The 26,296-nt window shown below is 35.3% G+C and overlaps 2 long non-coding RNA genes across 2 annotated transcripts in view; one reads left to right on the top strand and one right to left on the bottom strand.

Annotated features, from left to right (window-relative positions):
* LOC144313068 (uncharacterized) overlaps window positions 1–25,959 on the top strand; it is a 49,688-nt gene extending 23,729 nt beyond the window's left edge. Inside the window, exons 3-4 of the long non-coding RNA XR_013378787.1 lie at window positions 13,195–13,377; window positions 24,841–25,959. This is a non-coding gene — a long non-coding RNA (uncharacterized LOC144313068). The remainder of the gene's footprint in view (window positions 1–13,194; window positions 13,378–24,840) is intronic.
* On the bottom strand, window positions 1,004–13,369 carry LOC144313067 (uncharacterized). The gene is made up of 2 exons (XR_013378786.1): window positions 13,230–13,369; window positions 1,004–1,418 (listed from the first exon to the last, which is right to left on the bottom strand). It is a non-coding gene; the product is annotated as an uncharacterized LOC144313067 (long non-coding RNA).
* Window positions 25,960–26,296: the final 337 nt, after the last annotated feature.

Raw genomic sequence — 26,296 nt, 5'->3', positions numbered from 1 at the left:
GAGCCTTTGGACATTTTAGCTACACAAACAACTCCAGCAAAGGTACAATTTCCACTTGAACTTATCTATAGCCTTTAACAATGTTACATTCTAATTGGAATTAAAGGGAAGAAAACAGCTCCTACCAACCAGGCATATCTGCTTCTCAAAATTATCCTTGAAGGAGAGTTTATCATTGAAAGTAAGAGAGGTTACTGACATTGTCTATTATGAATTTTAATTAGGTCATCTCTCCTTTATCCAAAAGTCAATCTTACTAACGCTTTATTTAACATGTAATGGGAAGCTTTTTATTAACAGTGTCTGCTAGAGAACAAATAACTCAAAGTGGTGATAGTAAGTTATTTTAAACCATGTGACTTGTACCATAATAGACTATTTTAAATACAATAAGCAATGCAATTTTGTCTAGAACTGAAATATTAGCAGTTGTTGTGTAGGTGGTATGCTGTATATATTTGACAATATAAGGGAAATTCAAAAATTCTTTATGGATTCTTAAATAAAACATTCCAATCCCAGACATAGGACTTACTTGAATATGTTGATTCAAGAATGTACAAGAAGTATTTGTGGTTATATATTTTATTCAAATATCATGAGTTCAAACATTAGCAAAAATGATGCTTTTTTTTTTTTTTAAGAAAAACATCATTGGAATGATTCCACTTCCATATCTTGTTCCAATGTATGTATTTGGTGGGGGAGGAGGGTGGATTCCTGATTGCACCAAGCAATTCTCTGATACCAGCTTGGTTCCTAGGATTCAACTCAATTCTGATATCTACCAGGATATAGCATCAGATTCCACATGTCAAGGTCTGAGTCCCACAAGAGTGCCCCCAGCCACACACACACACACACACACACACACACACACACACTTCAGATTATCACTTCCAAGCCCAGGTTGTTACTTGTGCTTCTGACCAACTGCCTATAGATCAGAAGTTCCATTGACCTCTCCTTGGTTGGATTAATTTGTCAGAGTGGCTCACAAAACTCACAGGAACATTTTACTTACTAAATCACCAGTTCATTATAAAAAGATGTAACTCAGTAACAGCCAGGGGGAAGAAACGCTTAGGACAGGGTACAGGAAAGGGTTACATGTTTCCATGCTCATATCCATTTGTTCAACAACCCAGATACTCTCCACCTTCTGTCCTTTTGGGTTTTTATGAGACTTCATTACATAGGCATGACTGATCAAAACATTGGCCGTTGGTGATGGATTCAATCCAGAGCCCCTCTTTCCTGCTAGGTCAGGAGACTGGAACTGAGAGCTCCAATCCTCCAGTTCTGATGGCAACTAGTTTCCATCCTTGAGTGAGGTGATGTAGGCCCCTTGTCTCTGTACTCCTAAGTATAAAATTAAAATCCATTTGCTACAGATTTCGTTCCTTAGAGAATTCAGCCTGTGAAAAAAAGTGAACATTTAAAATTTTTATAAGCAGCAATTTATAAATATTGCCCATATTTTCCTTTGCACATGTTAATAATAGTTATGTGACCTAGTCATAGGGGGTGAGGAGCTTAAACACAAGCATTTGGGGGTATGATGTGGAGCGAAGAGAGTTTAAATTTTCAATCACAATACTACCGTATCCTAGTTCTTTAATATTGCAGAAAATAATGTTTTGAGGCACAGTTTTTAGCTATTAGAGTTGATAATCTGAATGTTTCAGATAAAGATGGTTATTCAACTAAGATTTGTGATTTCCCGTCCATAGCATGTAGTTGTTGATGAGTGGCCACTCACTAAGGCCTACATTTCTTAGAATTCCTTGAATCTGGGTACAACCACATGACTCATTCTCTTTATTTTAGAATGGAGAGAAATGCATGTCATTTTCAGATCAGTTTGCTGAAGCAGGACAACTGCACTATCACTTTCACCTACCATTAGTTGGATGCTGTGGGCCCAGTGAACAGCAGAACAATAGAATAGAAGGAACCTAGGTACTTCAGTCACTTTGTAGAGGGAAGACTCACTCAGATTATCTGCATGAGGCACCTGGGTGGCTCATTGGGTTGGGCAGCCAACTCTTGATTTCAGCTCATGTCATGATCTCAGGGTCTTGAGATAGACCCCCACATCCAGCTCTCAGCGAAGAGTCTACTTGAGTATTCTCTCCCTCCCTCTCTTTCTGCCCCTTCCCCCACTCAAGCCACCCTCCTCGAGATAAGTAAATATATTTATTTTTTTAAAAAGATTACCTGCAAGAAAGGACTACGTGAACTAGGAAATTTCTATGCAAAACTTCTGAATTGGCATTTCATCCACACAGCTTCTAATATTTGATAATCTTAATTTTATTTCATCTAAAATAAATTGCACATTTTATTTTGTGAAATTCTGAAGGAGTAAGTTGTTGAAATCACAGTAGTACAAAATGACATCGGTGAAGCTAATATAGATAATGAGGACGCATAAATAAATAGGTAGATAGATAGATAGATAATGCCAGAATAAGGCACCAGAGGTTTTTTTTTTTTAATTTTTTTAAAAAATGAAAGCATGTATGTCTTACTGTGATTTGCCTCAGATGTCTCTTCTAAAGATGTTTTTTCACAGGTTAATTTTTTTAAAGAGTATGACAAAAAAAACGGGGAAACTGGGTGGCTCAGCCAGTGGTTTAATGTCTGCCTTTGGTTCAGATTATGATCCCATGGTCTTAGGATCAAGGCCCACACTAGGCTCCCCCGGGGGAGCCTGCTTCTCTCTCTCCTGATATCTCTGCCTTTCTCTCTGTGTCTCTCATGAACAAATTAATTACATCTTTTAAAAATAATATGACAAAAAAAAAACATAATTCCTTCAATGAGAGTTTGAAAAATAGAGTAACATATATTAAGGGAGTGATAAGTATTTTTTAAAAGCTTGGGAAAATAATAAATTATTTAAAAAGTGATAAAATGAATAAAAGTTGTTTTATGGTATTTTGTTACTTCTATTTAGAATTGGAAATAGTTTTTTTTTTTCTATTTTCCTCCACATTTATTGATTTAGGACAATATTAACATAATCAACTGTGGGCTTTTCTGCACACATTACGCATATAAATGGCATATTATTTAGTGTGTTGCATGGTTAGTATTCTACATCTTTTATTCAGGTAAAAAAGAACTATTAGCTCTGCTTCCCTTATCAATTTAGTGTGAGATGTTTTAAATTGTAACACAGACCCAATTTGAATCCAAATCATGGAGTAGTCTAAAATGATATCATACAGTAAGAATAATAAAGGTAAAAACAATTATTAATAATATGATGTTATTCTATTAATGTGGTTAAGAATATTTACAGGTTCAGATCACCATCCTTTGAAATATATTAAACCATGGAACAATTGTATTGAAATTTTTCTGATATTTTACCTCCATTTTCTTGTTAAAGATTTTATTTACTTATTTGAGAGAGAGAGAGAGAGAGAGAGAGAGAAAGAGCAGAGAGGAGAGGCAGAGGAAGAGGGAGAAGCAGACTCCTTGTTGAGCATGGAGCCCAGTGAAGGACTGGATCCCAGGACCCTGAGATCATGACCTGAGCTGAAGACAAATGCTTAACCAACTGAGCCACCTGGGCATCCCTCATCTTTTTTTAAAGAATAATATAGAGTAAGATTTTTACTATTTAAGTAGCAAATACATATGGAACTGGAGGATCAAAAAGTAAGTCTTGACTAAAATATTAAGTTGAATGATGTTAGATACCAAAAGTGAGCTAGAATCACTGCAAAGAAATTTCAAATTAAGTGAATTTTATTTAGATGACTAACCCACTTTAGGAGGATAAAAAGCTCAAGCTTTTGGAAATAAATGGAGTAGTTATTTGTGAAACATATTACTTTGGGGGAACAATGAGTGTCACTATAGTACTCCACAGTAGGGGAACCCAAAAGTGAGAAGGGAGGAAGATAGAATTGAAATTGGAATTGGAGATACAAGTGTAAACTCATGGTTTTCAATAGATAGCCAAATGATAGATAGATAGATAGATAGATAGATAGATAGATAGATGATAGATAGATAGATAGATAGATAGATAGATAGATAGATAGATATAGGAAAAACACATAATGTAAATCTGTGTGTGTGCACATGCGTGTGTGTGTGTCCTAGTGATGTCTTTTGAAAAAATGAGAACTGGGAGCATGACAAAAACTGAGAATTTGGATACTAATTCCATTCTTCCATAAAGGAATCAAAGTTTCTTAAGAAAGATGGAAAGACGGTTATAAGTAGTTGTAGTGACAAATAAATATATATATTTATGTATATATGTCAAGGAAAAACATGTTCTTTCTTTTAGTAAGAGAGGATATATAAATGTAAAAAAGTTGGAATTAGAAAATCACTATATAGCAATTATGAAAAAATGATTAATTTTGTCATAGAATACCAATGGATGTATAGACTCCAATTCCAATTTCAATGTAAAAAATGATTAATTTTGTCATAGAATACCAATGGATGTATAGACCATGGGTGGAAATTCCATTGAAAGTGCAAACTGTATAATCTCAAAATAGCTCTCCCCCAAACACTTATTAGTTACAAAGAGGCAGTTACCTTACAGTGAAAAAACTTGTCTGACTTAACCAAATCAAGTGATCAAAATTAGTTCTGCACTAATGTAACAAATCAAAGTTGTATACCACTTGAAAGGATGAAGTGATATTCTTGAAAAAAAGCATACTTGCAATATATTATGACAAATAACAGGTAAAACAAAACTTGCCAATAACTTATAAAGCCATGTTACAAAAATTAAACAGTCTTAGGGATTTTTTTTCAAACAGGAGCAGCACAGAGGAAACATGACAAATAAATGGAATTCATTATCCTTGATTGGATTTTTTATATGGAGAACATTATTGGTGCAATTGGAGACATTTGAATGTGGTTGGTGGAATAGATGATAGTAATATGTCAAAGTTAATTTCCTAATATGATGGTTATAGTGTAGTTATGAAGATGGTTACACTGCAGTTATGAAGGCGAATGACATTATTTTTAACAAACAGCACTGAAGTATTACAGAAGATGGGACATCCAAATTATAAATTACTCTCAAATATTTTATCAAAATTTATTGGGAATTTATGGCCTACAGGCTTTTCAATATGCATGACCATCCAATGAATGCTTTTTAACAAATATTTCATTTATTTTTATGTCAAAATCATATCTAGGTCTATATAATCAAGCTTGTTAATAGCATTACTCAATATTATATGTTTTTATGTTACTAGAATATATTAATATTTAAAATATAGATTTTGATAATTTTCCATGTATTCTGTTACTTTATATTTCAGGACTCTGTTCTTATGGTTACAAATGTTCTAAGGGGTTATATCAACTGTTTAATCTTCTGTTCGTGTCAGAAATTATGCTTTGCTCCTTTTGGTGTTTTATCATCATTATTTTGTCTTAAATTCTGTGTTTTCTTTTCAGGCTTTCTTTTGGTTCATCATTTGAAATAATTTGAAATGGCTTTTCAAATCTTTCAACAACATTTAACTGTTTCCTTCTTAATTTTTAGTTATAAACGTTCTTAACAAATTCTGCATTACCTTATGTTATTTCCTAAAATTTTAAACATAACTTTAAATAGATCAATAATCACCTTAAATATAAAAGGCCTAAACATCACAAATAATATAGATTTTCACATTGGATAAAAGTAAAACCCAACTATATGCTACCTACAAAAAGCCCACATTAAATATTAAGACAGACAGTATGTAAAAATAAAAGGTACAAAATGTTTATAATAATCAAAATAAAACTGCTAATGTCAGAAAAGAAACCAGATTTATAACAAAGAATATAACCAGGGATAAAAATGGTCATTTATAAGAAAAAAAGGGATTGACTTCTCAAAAATACATAGCAATCTTTATGCACCTTATAATCAAAACTTTAAAATACATGAACAGCAACAAGAACAATAACAAAAAAGAGACAAACCAATAGAGACTTATCTGTAGATAACAAACAGATGGCTACCAGAGGGGACATGGGTGATGGATGGGTGAGATAGGTGATGGAGATTAAGAGTAGATTTATCATGATGAGTACTGAGTACTATATGGATCTGTTGAATCACTGTATTTTAACACTTAAAAATAATATAACACTGTATGTTAACTACACAAGAATTAAAATAATTCTTAAAAAGAAAGGAAAAGCTAACCCCAAAACTCCATGCAACATCAAAAATAAATATATAAATAAAAATAAAACATATGAACAAAATTGACGGAATGTCGAGGAGAAATAGATCCACAATTATAATGTAATATTTCAACACTTTTTCTCAATATTTTATAGAACAATAAAATAGAAAACATGTAAATATATGAAAGAATTAAACATCATTATGAATCAACTTTAGTTAATTGACTTTTATAGAATACTCCAAAAAAGAAGAGCATTATACACATTGTTTCCAGATATACATGGAGCATTTATAAGATCAACTATATATGGGTCAAATCGTAAGCCTCAAAAAATGCTAGAAGATTCAAACAACATAGTTTTTACCTGACCACATACAATTACATTAGAAATAAGTACCAGAAACATATCTGGGAAATCCCTGATATTCGGGGAAAAAATGATGAGATTCCAACTCTCCCATAAACCGAGTAATACATTAAAAGAGAAACTAAAAAGTATTTTGAGCTTAATGAAAATGAAAACCAGCATATACAAATTCAACTATATGCAACTATAGTTCTGCTTAGATATTATCAGCACTGAATGCTCATAGTAGAAAAGAAGAAATGCTTCTTAGTTTCCACCATAATAAACCAAAACAGAAAAGCAAATGAAACCCAAAGTAAAAAGAAGAAAGGAAAGAACAAAGGTCTCTGGGGAAAAAAAAAAATCACACAACTACAAAATAGAAAATCAATAGAAAAACCATAAGCTGGTTCTTTGTGAAGATTTTAACAACAACAACAACAGCAAAAAAAAAGATAACTTTCTAGACAGACTAAGAAAAAGAAAAAAAAAGAGTTGAAAAACCATAAATTAAAGAAAAAAAAATAAGAATGAGAGAGGCGATATCCCTAATAGATTCTTCCAACATTAAAAAGATAGTAAAGAAATAACATGAACACCTTATGGCAATAAATTTCACATGTTAGACGAAATGGATAGACAAAAGCTAAATAAATAGGAGAAATAAATAATTTAAATTATCTGATACCTATTCAAGAAATTTAATGTTTTTTTTTTTTAATCTTCCCACAAAGGAAGTTTGTCCAGAAGAAAGTATGATTCTTAAAAAGCAAGAAGAAATGAAAATAGTCTCCAGTGCATTTTTTTTTTCAGCAGCCAGGTAGCTAGAGAATATATGCGCAAGCTCACCATACTCAGTACGCTGGTTATGCTATAGCAGTGAGATGATAAATGATGCACATAGCATTCATCAATGTGGAGGAACCTCACAGCAGATATTGTGCAAAAGAAAACAGATTTTCTTCCTAAATTCGTGCAAACCACACCCAAGAGCAAACACAATGAATCCTGCAGATTGAAAGTCAGGATAATTGTTACCCATGGTTAATTAAGCTGATTGTGACACTGAAGCACAGGTATTGTGCATTTCAGTGTCAGTGTTCATTACATAGGGGTGTTCAATTTATCAAAATTAGCTGCCTAGTATATTTACGCCAAGTGCTTCTCCCTACATGCAGGTTACATTTTACTAAAAATATTTGAAAATGAAAATGTTAGCCACTATATTAAAAAGCGACTTCAAAAACGCACTTGTTCTCCACCCTTCTGATTCATTTCCAAACATACTTATGTGTTTATCGGTAACACTTGCTCCATTGCATTGAACCATAAATCAACAAAAACTTTCTAAACAAATTAGGATTGTATTTTTCTAAAGCATAAACACACTCATATCTTTGCAAATGGGCAAAAGCATTATTAAGTTTAATCTTTTCCACAATGTGAATCATTCTTGCCTATGTCACAATTGATTAAATGATGCTCCTACTGTTACAAAAGGGTTAACTTGTTCTAAGTTTTCCTTGACTAATATGGCACACCACTACTTTTAGTCTTAGAAGAAAATAAAAACAAAAACAGAAAAAACAAAGGAGTTAAGCCGAAAAACTTACATGAATTGCAAAAATTAAGTGCAGTTAAATTTCTGATGATCTCATGCAATTGACTTTCTTTTTGCCATGATTTTATAAAATGGTCTTAAGGAAACCATATTAATATTTTTAATTTAAATAAAAGGTGACACTGATCACCTCAAAGTTGCTAATACTCCATCAGAAGGGTAAGCTCAAAATTATTATAAAACAGTGTTTTTTCTTTCTTTTCTAATGGAAATTAACACATATGCTTTTATTTAAAATTTTATTTATTCTTCCCTTAGAACTTCATGATTCGTAATTCTAGGTTAATAATTCACTTGAAACTAAATTAAAAAGTAGATGAGGTTGGTCAAATGCTAGTTGGTAAGTTACAAATATATTGAAGGAAAACAGTTAACGATGAACTGTAGGGTCACAATTTCAAGACTCCTGTCAGGTGAGAGAAATTTATAATATGCCAAAACAATGATATGCGGTTACATGCCATAAAATATATTTGTTCAATTACAACCTGGAATGAAAAAAAAAGTGAAATTAATTATCCCCACCTTGGCGGAAATAAATAATGGAAAAACATATTGCTGAAAGACAGTAGATGTTTTTAAATCATTAATGAATGTGGGAGAGTTTGCAAATACAGCACTTCAATGGGGATGAACCACAACTCTGAAACACCAAATCTCTTTTATCCAAACATCAAATGTATTATTTTAGGAATTCCTTCCTTGTGGATATTTTGGTCCAGGGTAGAACACTTAAATTATTGATTAGGTTACTTGTAGGCTGTCATTTGCAATAGTATCATCTACAGAGAAACTATAGTGCTGTAGTCGGAGAGCCTCAAATCTCATCTTTAATGCTATCAGAACAAAGTGTACTTAGGAATCTCTACACCCAACCTCAAAGATTTATGAGCTTCCAACCCAAATGCGGCATTGCACTTCAAGTATCATGGGGAATGAATCAGACAGTCGACATTATTTATTTGGGATGGCATTGGCATTGATCCACAGGTAAATAACTGGACCCCCTGAGTAAAAACAGTGTTAAGTTAATACTCACATTTTAACTTTTTAAAATGTGAGTATTAGTCCAAGCTCTGGAGGAAAAAAAGTAATTTCTGAAAGGCTTCTAGAATTAAATGTTCAACTTTTGAAATAAACACGTTTGTGGTCTACTGATGTTTGTATCAATCCCGTGAAGCCCCGCCATCCGAAATAGCAATCTCCATTTTACATCCATCATTTGTTGTTTCATTTAATCAGATCTTTTCGGGTGTCTTGAACCACCTGAACTCAGCTTGGCCAGAATGAGAAGGATTTCGATGAGTAACCGTAGCGAAGAATAGATTTCATTGCAATATTGATTTTCGACAGGGCCCAAGCTGAGTGAAAACATTATATGAATATAAAGCTGGTAATAATTTCAAGCAAATTGGATCCCACTAACCACTTTACAGACATTTGGCCTTCAGCATTAGCCCTGAGAGGCAGCTCGCTTGCTTACTCGCTTGTTTTCTAATACAAGTTAAGATCAGAAATCAAAAAGACCAATAAACAAAGTGTTTTGGTACTGACAAAGCGCCCCTTATTTTTTTGATTAATTATTTTTTAAGATTTTATTTATTTATTTGAGAGAGAGATGAGAGACAGAGATAACAGAGAGAGGGGAGAGCAGGTGTGGGGAGGAGAGGGACAGGCACACGCCTGGCTGAGCAGGGAGCCCAGGCCGGATCTGGGCTAGATCCCCAGACCCTGGGATCACAACCTGAGCCCAAGACAGACACATAAGCAACTGAGCCACCCACGTGCCCCAAAACTGCCACTCTCAATATACGTAAAGCATTGGAAAGTAGAATTTAAAAATAAAAGATAGGGACTCCTGGGTGGCTCAGAGGTTGAGCAGCTACCTTTGGCCCAGGGCATGATCCTGGAGTCCCCGGATCGAGTCCCACATCGGGCTCCCTGCATGGAGCCTGCTTCTCCCTCTGCTTATGTCTCTGCCTCTCTCTCTCTGTCTCTCACAAATAAATAAGTAAAATCTTAAAAAAATAAAAATAAAATAAAAAATAAAAATAAAAGATAATTATAAAGTAATATGATTTTAGAAGATAAACAATTGAAATAAATTGATAAATTACAATTACAGAACATTAGTCAAGAAAGGCTTAATCATGGCATGCGAGTTTTTAGCATACTAATTAGATTTACTGCAGTACTTATGGTTCTGTATTTTGTATTGATGTGAAACAGTAAATTCTGAGCACACAAGCATAGGTGTTTGCATCTATAATTGTGAGCCTGAGAGCAATTTCATCGACAAAAAAAAACAAAAACAAAAACAAAAACTCTAAATCTACCACTTGCTTGCATCAAAGTAAATCCCAGGACAAACAGAATCTCAAAAATCAGATTACATGCCTGTAAGAATATAGGGACATTTTTAAAATGAGTAATCTTAAGTAATTTTTTTAGTGAAAATTACAAAACTCTACGCCTCAATGTACACATTGATGAATTTTATTATACGTCTTTAACCCCTGGACAATAACAGCACCATTTTAAAATCAACCGGAACAACTCTCACAATAACAATAATAATTTTTCAAAAACAAATTATTGGGGTGCCTAGGTGGCACAGTTTGGTAAGCATCCAACTCTTGATTTTGGTTCAGGTCCTGATCTCAGGGTAGATGAGATCAGGCCCTGCCAGAGGCTCTGCATTCAGCAGGGAGTCTGGGCTCTCTCTCTCCCTTTGCCGCCACTCCCCTCCACCACCATGCGCACACTCTCTCTTGAAAGTATAAATAAATCTGGCAGTTTCTGTCTTGGAGGTGTGCACCCCTCGGAGGTCCTGTGAAATGCCTGACTACCTGAAGGACAGGTGCATGGGAGCTCTGGGCCCCGGGTGAGTGGGGCCCTGCAAAGGCCCTGGGCTTCTGTGCGATGTCTTTCCATGACCTTGGACTTCCCATGACCAGACACGCTGTCAGTGAAACACTGCTTAGAATTCTAGTTTACCCCACACAGAGCTCAGCGATCACCCAGGTGCAATCCTGACCCAGAAAATCTTCAAATGTAGCAAAAAGTATTGTTTCAATCCACCGATTCCTATGAGAGATGTTTTTTTTTTAATTATTTATTTATTTTTTATTTATCTTTTTAACATAGCGAAAGACAACTAAAGTCCTGCTTCACTTAGAAATGGAATTTCCTACACAGTATTCCGTTCAGTTACATTTTGACCGTGCAGTGCAAAACATGTTAAAATTTATGTAACTGTGAAAATTTGCAAGCTTGAGGAAAAACAAAAGCCCAAACACTTTCACAAAGTAAAAAAAAAAAAAAAAAAGAAAAGAAAAAAAGAAAAAGGTTCAGTATCGACCCCTATAAGTGCATCAGTCTAGTTACCAAGCGCTTTTGTGGCCAAGAGAGGGGAAAGTCCTTATTATCCAACCAAACACTTCTTTAAACGCAGCCCGAAAGAATTCTCTAAGAGCCCAGCTAACTGCACTATAACACAGTCACTTCAAAAGTCCATTTTTCTCTTCCTTTGTTGAAGGAAAGTGTCTGGCAGATGCTCAGCTAACAATCAAATGCTGCTCCTAGACAACCCGTGGACAAGATGAAATTTTCTTTTTTAGCCAGAGACAAAATAAATATTGCAAAAATCAAAGCTCATCCTGTGATGTATGATATACTGGAACCAAAAACTTGCCTGTTCTGTCTTTATAAAATAGATCTCATCGGTCGGCTTCAGGAGCCTTCATTATCAATGAGTAAAAGAAGTTTCTCCTCGGACTGGAGAGTTAGAAAATCTCTTTTTATGGATGTGCCAATGCACCATGGCCATTTCTGCTCTGATGACAGATGGCTCCCTGGGCCTCGTGACACATGTTGCATTTGCTGATTCTCTCCAAAACACAAATGGAGTCATCTTGGGCATCCTTGGTCCATCTAGGGGGTTATTAGGATCCTGATTCAGACCTTGGCATCCAAAGTCAAATGGCTTGAGATAGGTCCTCAGCCACGAGTCCTGGCTTTGTGTCCTTGGATAAGTTATTTGATTTTCCCATGCCTCAGTTTTCTTCTTTGTAAAATACTTGCTCACTTGGGGGTGGGGGGCAGGTGGAGAGAATTGTGTGATCCCATACGTGTTACCTACGTGCAAAACCACCGTTTGACACGTCAGTGCTCAGCAGCTGCCAGCTGGCATCATCATCATGATGTTCAGATTTTTCTCTACTCACAAATACCATCTTTTTATTGGAATTCATATGATAATGCCTCACCTGAACGGCTGTACACCCTATCATTAATACAGCCAATGGATATATAGATCTGAGGGTGTTTTTTTTTTTTTTAATTTTTAAACATAGACCCAATCTCACTTTTCTAACAATTTTCTTAATTTAAATTCTTATAATTTGGATTTCAGAACCGAAAGGCATGCATGATTTGAAGGATTTGGGTACATGTGAAAAATACGCCCTCCAAAAAAATTTGTATTATTTATGCCTCTTGCCATTTATGAGAGCATCTATTTTCCAAAACAGTTTCAAATCTGCATAATATCAGGCTTGGAATTCTTTTAATAGGAAGACTTAGAAACAGATACATCATTTTTGCAGCACAAGCTGGAATTTTAAACAGAAATTTGTACTAAGATCAATGCATGTTTATTCGAGATTTGAATTTGTTAATTTTTGAACCAACAGATCATGCATTCGCCCCCCCCAACACCCTGCCAATTGTTCTACTTGGATGTTAGTACTTTTCCAACTGTTTTTAAGTTAACAAATTGAATTTGCCTTCAAACTTTTACACATTGGCTCTAAATGGAGCAGCAATTAGTTGCATATTAAGAATCACACCATTTTTTATTTGTACCGATTTACGTGAAGACCAATTTACATGAAAGAGTCTGTAAGAAAAATAAAATGTCAATGTTACGGATACAAATTAAGCATCTTACTCTACCAAGCCATTTGCTATTTGTTATGAGAGTTGCCAGGAATAAGAATGTTTCTTAAATAACTGAGAATTTCCGTCTCACATTTCAGAGTCTTGAGAACCAGAAGGGGGCCGTGATCCCCACCTTGCAGTGCCTCTTCTATTCCCCAGCCATCCCTCTTCTTCATCTCTTGGTGTTTCTCAAGGCCTCTGCCCTGCCTCTTCAACTAACTCCCCACCGCGGTCCACCCACACACTCTTCTGAAAATGGTGTTTACCTGGACCGTTACAAGGTGGGCTCATAGTCATCACATAGTCATAGTCATCACCTGTGTGACGCAAAGGAACCTACGAAGAATGACACCAGATGGAATGCTCCACATTCTTTTCCGGACAGTCTCATTTACTTTATGCTTAAATGAACTTCTCACTGTAGAACAATTTTAGATTTACAGAATGATGAGCAAAACGGTGCGGGAGTTTCCGTGTATCACAACCCAATGTCTTGAATTGTCATTCTACATCAATATGGTATACGTGTTACTATTAACTATTACGGATACAGCCAACTGATCGATATTGACACATTATTATTAATCAAAGTCCCCATTTTATTCAAATGTCTTTAGTTGTTACCTGTTGTCTTTTTCTGCTCTAAGACACCATGTTATGCTCAGTCATCCTGTCAGCCAAGTTCCTCCTGGCTGTGACCTTTCTCAGATTTTCATTGTTTTTTGTCACCTAACAGGTTTGAGGAGCATAGATCAGATATTTTGCACAGTGTCCTTCAATCAGGATTTGCATGATGATCTTTTTTCTCATGAATAGACTGAGCTTATGAGGTTTTTTGTTTTGTTTTGTTTTGTTTTTATTTTTTTTTCACAACCTTACTTATGTTGTGACAACCTGAAGAAGCAGGATGGATCCCATAAACAAACAAAAAAAATTGCTCCAATATCTAGACAGATGATTTCACACACATCAAAGGTAATAAGCAATTATCTTGGGGCACCTGGGTGGCTCAGTCGATTAAGCGTCTGACTGTTGGCTTTGGTGAGGTCATGATCTCAGGGTCCTGAGATGGAGCCCCAAATCAGGGTGAGATCTATGCTCAGCAGGGAGTGTGCCTTAGACTCTCTCTCTCTCTCTCTTTTTTTTTTCTTTTCTTTTTTTTTTTTTTTTTTTTTTAGTATTCATCCAGCTTGGTGTTTCCTAAAGTTTCTGGATCTGTGACTTAATGCATGTCATTAATTTTACAAGTTTCTCAGCCATCAAAATTTCAAATATATTTTTTCTAGTTTCTCTTTCTTCTCCTTCTGGTCATCTACTACATATATGTTAGACCTTTTGAAAAGCATCCCACAGTTCTTGGGTTTTGTATTATCTTTTAAAAGATTTTTTTTTTTTTCTCTTTGTATTTCAGTTTGGGAAGTTTTGATCAACCTACCTTTAAGCTCACTGGTTCTTTTGTAGGCCTTGTCCAGTCCATGGACTTGTATCAGACAGCTGCTGTGTTAGTACTTGTTGAGATTACTTGGCAAGTAATATTTTTTTAAGGTTCAGTATACTACCTCTAGATCCATACAGAATACTAAATGTAGATTAAACTTTTGGGGGCCATGGACTTTGTATGGTTTTCCCCTTTTTCCTGTGCACCTAAAAGAAATTTTGGTGTGTCGGAAGTGAAAAATAAGAATTCATTTATTGGCTGACTTAAAGTAGATGTAAGTATGTTGTGATTTATTTATTTGTTTATTTTTTACTTACAGATTTTCCTTGTTTATTTTATTTTATTCTTATTTTTTAAAAGATTTATTTATTCAGAGACAGTGAGAGAGGCAGGGACACAGGCAGAGGGAGAAACGGGCTCCATGCAGGAAGCCCAACGTGGGACTCGATCCTGGGTCTCCAGGATCACACCCCAGGCTGCAGGCGGCGCTAAACCACTGCTCCACCGGGGCTGCCCCCCTTGTTTATTTTAGAGCATGAGCAGAGGGAGGAGCAGAAGGAGAGGGAAAAGTAGGCTCCCTGCTGAGTCTACTTGGATCCCAGGACCCAAGATCATGACCTGAGCCAAAGGCAGACATTTAACTAACTGGGACACCCAGACGCCCCAAGTAGGTTGTGATTTAAAAATTTTTTTAAATTATATAAGAAAAATAAAATTTGACAGCAGAATAACTATTGCAAGGTCAATGTTGGCATAATGAAATGTGTGAGCAATTCTTAGGACAAACTGAACTTTGGTTTATTTTCCAAATGAGCATAAAATCCTTAAATTCCTCATCTCCCTCCATCCTTCATAACAACACTCACTTAACACTTTTGTGATGTTAAATCATTTAATTAAAATCTGAGATAATGGATTTTGTGTGTGTGCACGTGTGTTTTATTTTACTTAATAAAAAGTAATAATACTTACTTTTAAAAAGTAAGTATTATACTTACTTACTTATACTTACTTAATAAAAAGAAATAATAAAACCACTCTAGCATGATCCTTTGCCATTCCCAATTTTCTCTACAGCAGGGCTACTAATATTTTTTAGGGGGTGGAGGGCCAAAGGGAGAGGGAGAGAGAGAATCTTAAGCAGGCTCCACACCCAGAGTGAGCCAAATGCAGGGCTCAATCTCATGACCCTGAGATCATGACCTGGGGTGAAATCAATATTTGGACACTTAACTGAGTCGCCCAGGCACCCCATCACTTATTCTGTGCACTTTTTCCACATATTTATAAACTAAAATTTTCTACTCGACCTGATTACAGGTACCCTTATGTATTCATACATGCTAAGTGTCCTTTGAAGTTCTAGGGAACGTTTCTTCCACACCAGTTCATGAAAATGTAAAGTTAGCTTTTCATAAACACTCCTGTCTCAGTGTATTTTATCAGCAAATTAACTAAATGCTGTTCTTGTAGGAAAGTTGTTTCTTACGCTGTGTCTAGAAAAGTTTGGTAAGTGACAGGCATGATATTCTTAAATGTCTGAAATTTAATCAGGTGTAAAACTGGGAATTCTGTTCTATGAACAAACATTTTCAAACACTAGACAAGAAAAAGGCAGAAGGTAAAAATGCAGAGTAGAGATGCACCAAATCCCTTCTGGCTTATTTAAGCACAACTATTAATAAATTTTGTTTAAAAAAATAAAGGAGAATGATAAAGCAGATGTAACCAGGACTGCTACACAAAAATAGTAAACTGTGGCTATTTTAATTATAACATAATGACTAGTTTGAGCAGATGGGTGACATAGATGATTTTATTTTAAGGATCACGGGCACCTAGGTAGCTCAGTCAGTTGAGCATCTGACTCGGTTTCGGCTCAGATTATGATCTCATGGGTGGTGGGATGAAGCCCCCATCAGGCTTCCCACTCAGCAGGGGGTCTGCTTGAAGACTCTCTTCCTCTGCCCCTCTCCCAACTCATGCACGTGTTCTCTCTCTCTCTCTCTAAAATAGATAAATTAATTTTTAATCTTAAAAAAATGAAAGTAAGGATCACCCTAACTGTTATTTGAGGGTAAGCTTGAGAGAAGTGAAGGGTACTGTATATGGAAGGAAGACCAACTGAGAGGGTATTAAATAATCCAGATGAAGGATAATGATGGCAGTAGGGAAGATGAGAAGGTAAGTTATTGGATTCCCATTATATTTTGGTATTCTCCATAGAGATCTTAATAGATAATATTACGGAGATAAAAGAGAAGTATTAAAGATAACTCTAAAGTTTTTGGTTTTAGAAATCAAAATGATGAAATTATCGTTAAATGAGATGGTCAAGAATGGGTGGATCACTTTTGAAGGGTAGAGAACATCTGGGATCCCTGGGTGGCGCAGCGGTTTGGCGCCTGCCTTTGGCCCAGGGCGCGATCCTGGAGATCCGGGATCAAATCCCACGTCAGGCTCCCGGTGCATGGAGCCTGCTTCTCCCTCTGCCTGTGTCTCTGCCTCTCTCTCTCTCTCTCTGTGACTATCATGAATAAATAAAAATTAAAAAAAAAAAAAAGAGAACATCATGATTTCAGTATGTGATAGCTTCCTTTTGAAATGTTTACTGGCTATCCAAGGAGAAATATTGAGTAGATAGTTGGAATTGCAGACTTCTACTTCATGAAAGAAGAAAGTGTCCTTGCCAAACATATAAATTTAGAAATCTTCATTAACATATGTGGTACTTCAAGATATGTGACTGGTTGATATCATTACCATCTCACAACAAAAGAATTAAGTTTAAATTAAGAAAAAGTTCTTATAGAATTAAGTTTACAGTAGGAGATGCTCTTACAGAACTGGATCTTTGGTAGCCATGAGAATGATGGAGTCCTAGCATAGCAAAATCCAAATGACCTCATTTAACAGAATCAAAATGAGCATAATTATTGTACAGCAAGATCAGAATAACTGCAAAGCATGCTGACCACAGAAATATGTTGAAATATCTTTTTGAAATTCAGATATTTAGGCAGTTCCCAGATAATAGTTCTCAGATATAGAACTCATCTACCAAGGAAGATGCTAGATCTCCATGAGGAAAGACATTGCAATACCATGGCTGGTGTAGGCATGTTTTCCCAGTTTTCCTCTCCCAATATCATACATAGCCCTTTATTAAAATAAACATACTTTGGGAAAGAGCAATACTTACACCTTGTCGGGACTACAGTTTACATGGTCTGAGTTTATGCTCAAGTCCTTGGACCCAAGCACCACCATGACCCCCACTTAGTGAAGGGGCACATAGCCAATGGAGCCCTGGTTCAGGTCCTTCTCAGAATAGGTTCACTGGAACTGGCAAGCGACAGCGGTTATTGTTCCCGACCTAGAACAAAATCAGAATGGGCATGTTTAGCAGTTAGGTCCCTTACATTGGTTCTGCCATTAAGAAAGCCAAATAGCAATCCTTGAAACATGCACAATACAGTACCTCTGCCCTTGGCCACTTTGGTGGGTTAAAAAGGAGGTGGCGGTGGCATCCTGGAGAAATAGCAGAGATGATTGGCACTAACAAAGACTTTAAGAACGCTGGTGAATGAATCCCATCACACGCACACTTAATTATGTCCACATGGAACAGGAAGCTGTGCTCCATGATTCTGTATAATTCTGAAGCTAATGGCCATTACTGGACATCATCCCTCACAGGTAGAATGTGTGGATCCAGGGTCCAGGAGTTGAGGTAGCAAGAACACTGCTCACCATCACTTTAGGAATTTGCATTGTATGTTCTAAGAGGAGACCAAGAATCTCTCTAAACATACAGTTGCCATCTGTTTCCTTTGGAACCTTCATGCCAGTAATTTAGGAGGCGTAGAAGGGAATTACCAAACAGCAGGTGCAATTGATCTTAATCATCATGGGAAGGTGAGACTGCTTCGCTGTTACGTAGTATGTACATGGAAAGGTACATTTGTCACTCAGGTGATCCAAGACATAGTTTCGGTCTGGAGGTAGAACAACCACACTTGGTAAAGTCACACTTGCTAGGGTCTCAGACCTCCGTGGATCTCCACCAACCAAGTTGGTTGCACTTTGACCAACAGAAATACTAGTGAGGAGTCAGGGTAATTTAAATGGGTGATAGAGAAGGGAAATGTTGGTTCTCCTTTAAGGCCCCAGGATCAACTGCAGCAGTGAGGGCTATATGCATTTTATTAATCCTCTCTTTGTTCCCATGTAATGATCCAGAATCCCAGAGTAGCTGTGCCTGAATGCAATGAATTTAGAAAAAAGTGACTCTTAGCAGGACAAGAGGTGAGCCATAGTAAATGCCTGTTGACAGAGACCCTGGGCACCATTTCTCAGTGGTCATGTGCTGGCTGCTAAAGGACTCAGTTATCTCCTTTATCAGGACCATTGCCTGTGGGCTGAGAAGAACTTCCTTACTCAGGAGCACCCCTTCCTTGGGCAGGGGCATCCTGCTTTCAACATTGAATAATATCAGAATACAAAAGGCCAGCCACATTACTTTAAAGACGACTTGTTAGTGTGATTTATGTTCCAGATTCCCCTGTGACTAAGCCTGATTTATCTGAGACTGTATTTTTTCTCATCTTGTACCCATTTGCTGTAACTGTATTCTTCAGTCTTATAGAGATTTCTCCTGAAGGCAATTCCCTCAGCAGAGCACTTTCAATTACATCTCCACTAGGGATCTACCAGAGGCGCGGGGAGACACGGATTCACGTATATAGATGATAACTCTAGAGCTATGCTAATTTTCTTTAAATGTAAGCAACCTAAGTATCTTAATAGCAAACAATAAAAGTAACAATACACCATATATTGTGATGTTATATAGCTTTTATAACAAAGCAGGAAACTAATGGCAAATCCAATAGTAAAATCCTTGGAAGCTCATTATGTTTGAGATAATTAATAATTATCACTAACTCCCACCAGCTTTACTATTTCTTTTTTTTTCTCAGTTATCCAAGTCATATTCCATGAATTTTGATATCTAGGCCAATAAAGTTGATCATTTTAATTGGTAAAATTGTCTATATTAAAAACGGTTTCACGGCAAGAGTATTTATCTCTTTTCTCCTTATGGAAAGAAAAAAGAAGAGGAAAAACTTTCACTTGTTACTTGGAAGAAGAAAACATGGTCCAATTATTATTACAAGAGATCTTTATGTCAGTGTGAGAGCTAAGCAAGGCTTTTATTTCCCTAGCCTTATATTCTGTTTCCCTGACAGCACAGTGTGTGTGTATAAATAAAATACATTTATGTTCAGGTGACTAGCTTTATAGTTGTTATTTAATTAAATTTGAATTCTTTCCTTAAAAGATGTTCATATTTCTATTTTCACATTATCTTTTCTCAAAGAGCAACTTTATATTACTGTTTTGCAGACCAAAGGGATTTTATGCACTTGTGTGTTTGTGTATGCACTTACTTGAGAGACTTACTGGGGAAAAAAAAAAAGTTGTTTATCTTTAATAGTATGACTTCTGAGTGGGAAGATATGGCTCTAGTATATGTATAAATGTAAGTATTACAGGAGAGACTGATGTTAGAAAGATGTCAGATAAAGAGATAGATGATAGATAGATATAGATAGATGGATGAGAGAGGGAGAGAGAAACTATAATCCATGACACAAATACTTAATTTTTATAACCTAAATACTTCTAAAGGAAATATTGTTCCTTACCAAATATTTTTAGGAATGATTGATCTAATGACTTGTTCTTGATCTTTCTCCCTCCTTTCCTTCCTTCCTTCCATTTTAATCATATATATCCACCACTACTCTCCTTAATGATATTTTTACAAATTTATTCTTATAAATGACCGTGTAAAAAACACTCCTTAATTTTATTCTCCAGGTACCACCGACACAATATTGGTGTGAATGGCAAATTTTTATAGAACATTTGGGGAGAGAGAAAGGGTTTTATGCTTATCCTAAGAAATACTCAAATCCGTCAGGATATTTGACTACTAACATTAGAAAAAAACTATGATTAATTTTTTAAATGAAATAAAAAAGAAAATTTGACTAGAAGCTTCATTTAAAGTCCTTTAATCATTATATTAATTCCAATGACTATTTTTATTTTGTATAGGTTGGCAGAACAATGATCTCCAACAATGTACACATCCTAACCTCTGGAACCCATGAATATATTACCATATATCCACAACTTTTTTTGCAGAAATGATTCAGTTAAAAACACATCATATGGGGCAATCATCCTGGATTTTCTGAATGGGCTCAGTGTAACAAGAGCCCTTAAAAACATAAGAGAGAGAGACAAGAGAGGTAGAGAGGAGATGTGCTAGTGGTAGCAAGAGTCAGGGACACGAGATTGCTGGATTTGAAGATGCAAATGGCCCACAAACCAAGAAACATTGGTGGCCTCCAGTATCCGGGAAAGGCAAGAAATGAACTGTCCTCTAGAGCCTTCAGATGAAATGCAGCCATGCCAACACCTTAATTTTTGTCCAATGAGAGCATTTGGAATTATTTGGATTTCTCACCACCAGAACTGTAAGATAGCAAATTTTGTAGTTTAAGTCAGTATGATTTTGGTAATTTGTTATACCAGCAAGTAGAAAACTAAAAACTAAAAACCTCTTGTCCTTTTTGCTATCAGAAAATCATCGACTATCATTCCTATGCACTTATATACAAAGTGTAATTGGCTATTGACATCATGATAGGTTTCTATTTTCTAATTTTTCTCTATATTCAATATTATTTTGTGTAAGCATTTATAGTTTATATAATCAGGAACACAGATATATAAACAGATAACATTTTATAATGACTTTACAATATATCATTTCAAAATGAGAGTAAAGAGAAAAAGTTAGGAAATGTTTCGGCTATATGCAAGCAAGAAAACAATGTTTATACATATAAATGAGGAAATAATAAAAACTTTCATAAAAGAAATCAAATGTTTGCCCAAGGACTTTGACCCTAATATAATAAACATTGAAGACTTACTGAAATTATCCTTTTTGGAAGAGTTAATGAAACATACCCTAGATTGTCTAAATTTACTAAATAAATTATTTATAAACAATTAATGAGTTGACACATAATTTAACTACACTGAGTACTTTAATTCAATGTTTTTATTTACTGGATTTAGTATTCATGTGTATTGAATATGTTAATAGCAAAATATATTTTTCATTATTTTATTGTATTTTTTAAAGATTTTATTTATTTATTCATAAGAGATGCAAAGAGAGACATAGACACAGGCAGAAGCAGGCTCCATGTAGGGAGCTTGATGTGAGACTCAATCCCAGGACCCTGGGAACATGCACTGAGCCCAAGGCAGATGCTCAACCACTGAGCCACCCACGCATTTCATTTTTCATTATTTCAAAACATGCTTAATTTAATGTCTAGAGAAAGCAAAGTCTAAGGAAAATCAATCATAAAGTAAATGAGAAAATTTTGGTGATATATAGTTTAGATTTTTTATAATAATCTACTAAAGAGGTACATAAAAAAAGAGAAAAAAATTACTTGACTTGATAAATTAAAAATAAAATTCCATTGCAGTGTCTGACAAATTTCACATTTTATAAATGCTTTGAAGTGATTTTTTAGTTCATGAGATTCTCAAAATGAGACGTATAGAGTATAAAACAATTTGCTCCCTCTGACCTCTCTAATCCCATAATTTGGTTTGTAAGTATTAAAATTTCTCAGTGGCCCTGAATACTGTTATTAGGGTGGTAGTGCTATTCCCTCTCTGCCTTTTACTGTCAGAAAATCATTATAAATTGATAAAGTGATGATAAGAGTTTTATGATTCTATAAGAAAAAAAAGAAGTGCTTCGCTCTTAGTGTCTATCTTGAGAAAACCTATAAAGTAGCTTTAAAGTAGTAATTTTAGTCAATTATTGAACATTTTAGTGACTCTATTGAATTGCTTTTACAGATGAAAGTTGTTTCTTTCTTTCTTTCTTTTTTTTTTTTTTAATTCCCAACTTGGAAAGATTGCAAATGAGTAAAGAACAAATTTGATACCCATGAATATATGCAGAGATATTCATCTTACTCAGTTATTTAGTATGTATATTAGTGATGTGTTTAAAATGATCTTATGATACATAAAACTAAAAATTAGACTACACAAAGATAATGATTTATTTCATTAGTTGGAGGAATGTAAGTGCTTTCTTCACTATAGGTGTATTTACATTTTATAACATTTTATAAACATAGGATCACATCTTAGCTTCTTTGACTCAGCAGCATTATTTTATTTTTCGGTCTTTTTTGTTTTTTATGTATTTTTTTAGCAGCGTTCTTTTAAAATTCCCCCCTTTTGTGGCATGGATGCAGTAGGCCATTCCTTTTTATTACTGGGTAGCATTCCATTGTATGTTTGGTACCCATTCACCTGCTGGCAGGCATTTGGTTTCTTTCCACTTTGAGACTATTCTAAAGGAAGTTGCTGTGGACATTCAAGTGCAGACTTGTGTATGAGATTAAGGCTAAAATGACAGGTAGTATGGTTAAGTGTATTTGTACAGTTAGAAAAAATCTTGATGGGACACACGGGTGGCTCAGAGGTTGAGGGTCTGCCTTTGGCTCAGGGTCTGACCCCAGGGTCCCAGGATCGAGTCCCACATTGGGGTCCCCACAGGGATCCTGCTTCTCTCTCTGCCTGTGTCTCTGTCTCTCTCTGTGTGTCTCTCATGAATAAAAAATAAATTATTAAAAAAATAATAAAAACTTGAAAATAGTTTCCATAGCTGATGTATTACTTTACATTCTTACCTGTAATGTACATGTACTGTGGTGACTCCACATTCCGGCCACCTTATCCCTCTTTAATTTCCGACATGCTAACGGGTGCGTAGTGTATCTCATCACAGTGTTGTTGAAATTCAGTGCATTTCTCTGAGTACAAAGGATGCTTAGTACTTTTATATGTGCTTATAGGCTATGCATATGAAAAAATATATTCTTTTGTGAAATTTCATGTTAAATTTGACCCATTTGTATTTGTTTAATTGTTGTGCTCTAATTACTGAAATGTAAGCATTATTTATCTATCCTGGATAAAACTTCATTGCCAAATATAAAAATTGAGGATGTTTTCTTCCACTTCTGACTTATTTTTGTCTTAAGTCTTTCAAATAGTAGATGTGCTCAAGTTTTACAGGATCAGTTTTTCCTTTTGTGTGTGTGTGTGTGTGTGTGTGTGTGTGTGTGTGCTTTGTGCATCCGAAGAAATTTGTTTTTACTCCAAGGACACAGTTTTCTCCTATGTATTTTCCCCACCATAAGTCTTATAGTTTAACATTTTACATTTAGATCTACATGTCATGTAAATTTTTATATTGATGTAAGACAAGCAAAGGTTGTTTTTTTTTCCCCCAGATTGCTTTCCTGTTTTTCCAGAACAGTTAGTTAAAAAATCACCTTTCTCTTCATTAATTGCCTTGGAATAATACTTTAAAAAGTCAATCGAACAAAATAAAAATAAAAATAAGTCAACTGATTATATATACATGTAAGTTTTTTTCTGGATTATATCCTCTTCCAATGATGTGAATGTAAATCTTTATGCCAATATCATTTTTTTTCAGATTTTATTTATTTATGAGAGACACAGAGAGAGAGGCAGAGATGCAGGCAGAGGGACAAGCCAGCTCCAGGGAGCCCGATGTGGGACTCGATCCCAACATCCCGGGATCAAGACGTGAGCTGAAGGCAAATGCTCAACCACTGTGCTACCAAGGCATCCCATGTCTTGATTAAAGTAGCTTTATAGAATGTCTTGAAATCAATTAGTGTGACCCCTTTAGCTGGCTTTCTTTCTTTCTTTCTTTCTTTCTTTCTTTCTATCTTTCTTTCTTTCCTTCTTTTGTAAAATTGCTTTTTTTTGGAGGGTCACTTGTGCTTCCATAAATATTTTAGAATAAAATAGTTTCTATAAAATTCTTGATGAAATTCTGTTAAATTGGGAGTCTTTATATTAGTTTCCTAGGGCTGTTGTAGTAAGCACAAACTGCATAGTTTAAAATAAGAGAAATTGGGGATCCTGGGGTAGTTCAGCGGTTTAGCACCTGCTTCAGCCCAGGGCATGATCCTGGAGTCCCGGGATCGAGTCCCACTTTGGGCTTCCTGCATGGAGCTTGCTTCTCCCTCTGCCTGTGTCTCTGCCTCTTTCTCTGTATCTCTCATAAATAAATAAATAAAATCTTTAAAAATTAATAATAAATGATAAAATAATAAAATAAAATAACAGAATTTTTTTTCTTTCACAGTTCTGGAGTCTACAAACTCAAAATGAAGGAGTCAACACAGTCCTAACCCTTCTGAAGACTCTACAAAAGAATTATTTGCCTCATTCTATCTTCTTATGGTCACTGACAATCCTTGGGATTTTTCTGGCTTGTAGATGCATCATTCCAATCATTACTTCCATTTTTATGTGTTATTCTTCCTGTGAATTGATGTCTCTGTGCCAATTTTTTCCTTTTCTTATAAGATTGCCATTCATATAGGATTTTAGGTCCTGCTGTAATTCAGTAAGACTTCATCTTAACTTCATTATATCTATAATGACCTATTTGCAAATAAGTTCACACTCAAAGGTTCTGGGTGAGTGGTGAATGTTGGGGAAACACTATTATAGCTGATATAGTCCCCAAGGTCTCACTTCTGATGCCAAGGACAGATCTCATGGTCTACATGATTATTTTCAGGTTCTACTCATAGTAGTAGTCTATTACAACAAAAAGATACAGATGAAAATCAGCAGAGGGAAGAGGCACATAGGGCAAAGCCCTGGAGATACCAAGGTATAGAGCTTCCGGTTGTTCTCTCCTAGTGAACTCTTGCACAGAAGAAACTATTTTTCCAAGCAATAATATGAGGCAATATAAGTAGACTATGCCAATCTTGGAAGCTTACCTTAGCCTTAGTGTCAAGAGTTTTTACTAGGGCTGGATCACATAGAAATGGTTGCTCATGCACATAGTTGACCTTGGTTTCCAGACCCTTTAGGGGTCAAACTGATATGATGTGGCTCAACGTTCTCCACTATAAATCACATTGTTAGCAGAGATTATGCAGAGAAGCCATAGGCCTCCAACTAAACAAAGATACTCCTATCAGGTAGGAAATACAAAGGCTTGGACATTACTTCACAGGAGCTGAGACTAAAGGTTAAATATCTCTTTGGACAAAGATAGTCCCCTACTAGACAAATTTTGACTAGTATTAATTGAACTATAAAGGTCAATTTGGGAGACCTTGATGTCTAAACAATATTGATCCTCCTAATCCATGATCATGGTATGTGTCTTCATCTATTAAATCTTAAGTTATATAAACCAGCTTTATAATTTTAAATGGACAAGTTTTACATGTATTTTATTAAATGTATCACTAAGCATTTCATGTTTTTGTTGAAATTCAATTATAAATAGAATTATGCTTTTATTGCATTTTCCATTTGTTTGCAGTAGAAATAAAATCTCTTTATTAACCATTCTATTTACTTTTTTTTTTGTATTTAAACTTTCAAACTTACATCCTGTCACCTTGACAAAGTGAATTTTGTGTCATGTTGCTTTGCTCTTGATGGATTTGAGTAGGTTTATTTTTAATTATGTTAAAGATATCAAGTTTATCTCCTGTTTTGACTTTTTAACAAATAGATATGTTTTAACTTGAGCACAGATTATATCAACTCCAAGACTGAGAGTATAATCTATT

This window comes from Canis aureus, chromosome 4, assembly GCF_053574225.1.
Source record: "Canis aureus isolate CA01 chromosome 4, VMU_Caureus_v.1.0, whole genome shotgun sequence".
NCBI classification, from domain to species: Eukaryota; Metazoa; Chordata; class Mammalia; order Carnivora; family Canidae; genus Canis; species Canis aureus.
Note: the sequence above shows the minus strand (reverse complement) of the source record. Positions and strands in the feature narration are given on the sequence as shown.